Source organism: Euphorbia lathyris, chromosome 8 (assembly GCF_963576675.1).
Source record: "Euphorbia lathyris chromosome 8, ddEupLath1.1, whole genome shotgun sequence".
Classification (NCBI taxonomy): domain Eukaryota; kingdom Viridiplantae; phylum Streptophyta; class Magnoliopsida; order Malpighiales; family Euphorbiaceae; genus Euphorbia; species Euphorbia lathyris.
The window spans coordinates 33,859,841-33,864,624 of record NC_088917.1 but is presented as its reverse complement, the minus strand read 5'-3'; the positions used below and the strand labels follow the sequence as shown (position 1 = coordinate 33,864,624).

Here is a 4,784-nt window from a genome sequence, read left to right as displayed (position 1 = left end):
AGCTACATTTTCGGTTCCCTTCTTGTCATTGATCTCGAGATCAAACTCTTGAAGTAAGAGTAACCACCGTATCAGCCTTGGCTTTGCATCTTTCTTTACGAACAGGTAGCGTAACGTAGCATGGTCTGTGTAGACAATGACTTTTGACAAAACCAAGTAAGGACGGAATTTGTCAAAAGCATATACTACTGCGACAAGCTCCTTCTCAGTAGTGGTGTAGTTCTATTGAGTCTCGGTTAATGTTTTGCTTGCATAATAGATGGGCCAGAATTTTTTCTCAATCCTTTGCCCAAGAACAGCTCCCACGCATGTATCGCTAGCGTCACACATCCTCTCAAACGGCTGTTCCCAGTTGGGTCCTGCCAGTATAGGTGAGTTGATCAGCTTTCCCTTTAATAGTTCAAATGCCTTTAGACAACTTGTATCAAATGAGAATTCCGCATCTTTATGTAGCAAGGCAGACAAGCGTAACGCGATCTTTGAGAAATCCTTGATAAACCTTCGGTAGAACCCTACGTGCCCAAGGAAACTTCTCACATCCTTGACATTAGTTGGAACAGCAAGTTTCTCTATCACCTCCACCTTGGCTTTGTCCACTTCCATCCCATTTTCAGGGATTTGATGCCCGAGAATGATTCCGCCAGTAACCATGAAGTGTCATTTCTCCCAATTTAAGACTAAATGGGTCTCCCTACATCGCACTAGCACAGCCTCAAGGTTGTTCAGACAGCTCCCAAAGGAATTTCCATAGACAGAGAAATCGTCCATGAAGATTTCCACAGTCCGTTCCACCATATCATGAAATATAGACATCATGCATCTTTGAAACGTAGCTGGGGCATTGCATAATCCAAATGGCATGCGCTTGTAGGCATATGTCCCGTAGGGGCATGTGAAAGTTGTCTTTTCTTGATCTTCACTGTGGATGGCAATCTGATTGTACCCCGAGTATCCGTCAAGGAAACAATAAAATGCATACCCTACTAAACGTTCTAGCATCTGATCAATGAAGGGCAAAGGAAAATGATCCTTCCTTGTGGCCTCGTTGAGCTTCCAGTAGTCCACACAAACTCGCCATCCTGTTATGGTTCTTGTGGGGACCAACTCATTTTTCTCATTGAGAACCACTGTGGTTCCTCCTTTCTTTGGCACAACATGAACAGGGCTCGTCCAGACACTATCAGAAATGGGGTAAATGATTCCTGCATCCAACAGCTTGATCACCTCTTTTTGCACAACCTCCTTCATGTGGGGGTTCAGTCTGCGCTGTGGCTGGATAGACGGCTTGTGATCTTTCTCCATCAGAATTCTGTGAACGCAGACTGTTAGACTAATACCCTTGATATCATCAATTTTCCATGCAATCGCATCCCGGTTTCTTCACAGTACCTCCATGAGTTGAGTTTTCTGATCAGGGGTTAGCTTTGAAGATATAATCACCGGGCTTCCCCTAGGTGGTTCCAGAAATTCATACTCTAGGTGTGATGGTAAAGGTTTTAGTTATGGTTTAGTTAATGGTACAGTGGGTATTTCAGGTGGTTCTTGATGAGTGGGAATAGTAGGATCTAGAGGAGGTGTAGGCAAGTTGGTTTCAAAGGAACTTTCGTTCCTTCATATAAATTCACCTCTTCTCCCAAGAGAGCCTCCAGAGTGTCCTGTCCCTGTTCCTGCAAAGTGGAAAGACTTTGGAAATCATCCAAGAAACAGCATGTGTCATCACTAGTGTTAGCTCGTCTCATAGCCTCATTCATTTTGAAAATGATTTCCTCCCCATTAATTCTTAAAAATAGTTGTCCCTCCCCTACATCTATCAATGTTTTACCTGTTGCTAAGAACGGTCTACCCAAGATAATAGGAACATGCAGGTCCTCATCTATATCCATTATGATGAAATCAACAGGCAATATGAATTTTCCTACTTTGACCAACACATCTTCTACCACTCCCCTAGGGTAACATACCGACCGGTCAGCCAACTTAATGGACATTCTGGTTGGTTGTGGTTCTCCTAGTTCTAGCTTAGCATACACAGAATATGGCATAAGGTTTATGCTAGCTCCTAGGTCACATAGTGCATTTTCAATATTTAACTTGCCAATTGAACAGGGAATAGAAAAACTCCCTGGATCCTTCAGCTTTTTCAGAAGCTGCTGTTTGTTCTGGAGTATTGAAGAACAGTCCCTGTTTAGCTGGATCATCGAGATGTTTTCCAACTTCTTCTTGTTTGACAATATATATTTTAAGAATTTTGCATATGTCGGCATCTGGGCAAGTGCTGCTACGAAGGGAATGTTGATATGCAGCTTCCTCAAGGTGTCTAGCACTTTAGAATTTTGCTCTTCAAGCTTCTTGTTTATCAACCTCGTCGGATAAGGCACAAGTGGTACATATGGAGGAGGTGGTTTGTACCTCTTTCCTTGTTCCTCCTGGTCTTGATCAACGGTTAATTCTACCCCGACAGGTTCTTCTTAACTAGGAACAGTTTGTTTCTTCTGATCTTCAGCATTTTGAGAGGTGCCTGCACACTCAGCATTTTCATCAGTAGAAAAACTTGGTTGAGTTTTCTTACCAGACCTCAGAGTAATGGACATGACATCTCCTTTGGGGTTTGGTTCGGTGTTACTTGGCATTATCCCTTTTTCCTTTGGACGAAGATGCAGCGAGTTGATGGACCTGTGTCTCCAGATTTTCAATTGACGCTTGTGTCTGCTTCATGAATTGCATCATCATGGTCTTCATGTCCTGTTCTATATCTTCTTTTGGTGGAACAGGTTGTTTGTAATGTTGTTGAGGTTGCCTCTGGTACTGTCCTCCTTGTTGCTGCTGGTATCTTGGTTGTTCCTGATTTGGTTGCCCAGTCCATCCGAAGTTTGGATGATTTCTTGTGGCTGGGTTGTAGGTATTCGAGTATGGGTTTGGTGGGTTCCTTTGATTATATCCAGCATAATCACATTGCTCTTGCTCACCTTTCCCTTGCTTGACTCCAGGGCAGTTTATGTTGAAATGAGGTCCTCCACAAAAATCACAAACATCATTGAATGGCGGTTCACTATGAATGGATGATACATTAATCTTGCTGAGCTGCTTTGCAAGCTGTTCCACCTGGGTGGTTAGTTTCGACACAACATCATCATTTCCCGCTCTTTTTCCTTCACTCCTAGCGGAGTGCCAGTTATAGCTCGTGCTTACAACTCTCTCAATAAGGTTGTACAAGGCTTGTGGTTCAAGATCTTCGGGGTTACCATTTGCAATGGATTCAATCTGGATTTTATAAATGTTGGTGACTCCATTGTAAAAATTCTGCACTTGCATCCACATGGGGATGCCATGATTCGGTACCCTTCTTAATAATTCCTTGTGCCTTTCCCATGCCTCGGCTAAGGATTCATCCTCCTCCTGCGCAAAATGGGATACCTCATTTCTGAGTTTGATGGCCTATCTATGTGGAAAATATTACATTAGAAAAGCACTGGCCATTTCTTCCCAAGTGGTGATCGTCCCTGGCTGTAGATTCTTTAACCAGTTCTTTACTTTATCCTTGAGAGAAAAAGGAAACATCTTTAGCCTGATCACATCATCGGAAACTCCTCGGTTTGATCTGAAAGTGTTGCACAGTGTGATGAACTCCTGGATATGCCCGTTTGGATCTTCCGACTGGTATCCATTGAATTGAACCGCGGCCTGCAATATTTGTATCATAGATGCTTTCACTTCAAACATGTTGTTTCCTTCGTTAGGCAACACAATGCACGACGAGTATCCTTCCATGGTCGGCCTGGAATAGTCTCTGATCCTCATAACTGGAGGATTGTTGTTCTCTCCTTCCTCTTCTTGATTAGGTTGAACTGGTTGTTCTAGTGGTACTCTTCCAGCCATCCTTCTTTCTCTTTGTCGCTCTCTTTGTCTTGCTCGTCGAGCTCCCGCTCGGTTTCGTCTACACGTTCTCTCTAGTTTGAGATCGATAGGAAAAACTGGAGGTCCAGCTCTGCGCATAAACAAATGGAGAACTCCTTCTGGCTGCACTATTTTAGCAAACAGATTAAAAACACCTTGTTTCACAGAAATTTTCAAGTAAATTTTGTTGCTTTCAATCCCCGGCAATGGCGCCAAAAACTTGTTATCTTACGAACAGACTCTAGCAAGTGCACTAGATACAAGTAATAAAGTGATAAGTTGAGTATCGTCTCCACAAGGATTGATGACTAAATTTACTAGAAAAACGTTGCAGAACAGGGTGTTCGTGGTGTGTGAATTCTTTATAGTGAGAGATATCGTGAATAAGTGACAGAATCAATGATTTAGCTTATAAAAACGACTACTTGATAATGATAAAAAGGTAGAACAGGCCAGGCACAGCGGAACAGGTTACCTTAAGTCCCTAAACACCCTATTTATTCATGAATGACACAAAGTGAAGTCAAGGTCTTTGCTTTGATGCTCACTTAAGTCAACTCTCGTGTGTTCTTAAGATTCTAAGACTTACTACAACCATAAGCGTCCCTAAGGTTGGTTCTTTCTTGCATTACGACTGAAACAACATTTCAATAAAGAAAACCCTTGATACAACCACCTAACAACTCTGCTTCGGGGTTGGATGTTTGATGAAAAGTTCGGTGAAGATGAAAGCAGTTCCCTATCATTCATCTAGCACTAACATACATGCATAAGCAATGGAATAGAAAGCTTTATCAAACACTTCATAAATTAACATCATTCATTCATAAATAGAAATTAGAGAACTTACATAACCAGCCCCTACTGGCCGAACCTATTCAAAATGACTA

General features: G+C 42.3%; 1 non-coding gene across 1 annotated transcript; it reads left to right on the top strand.

The window, feature by feature from the left end:
- The first annotated feature begins 3,322 nt into the window (after positions 1-3,322).
- LOC136204964 (small nucleolar RNA R71) lies at positions 3,323-3,429 on the top strand. The gene has a single exon (XR_010675774.1). It is a non-coding gene; the product is annotated as a small nucleolar RNA R71 (small nucleolar RNA).
- The last annotated feature ends 1,355 nt before the right edge of the window (positions 3,430-4,784 follow it).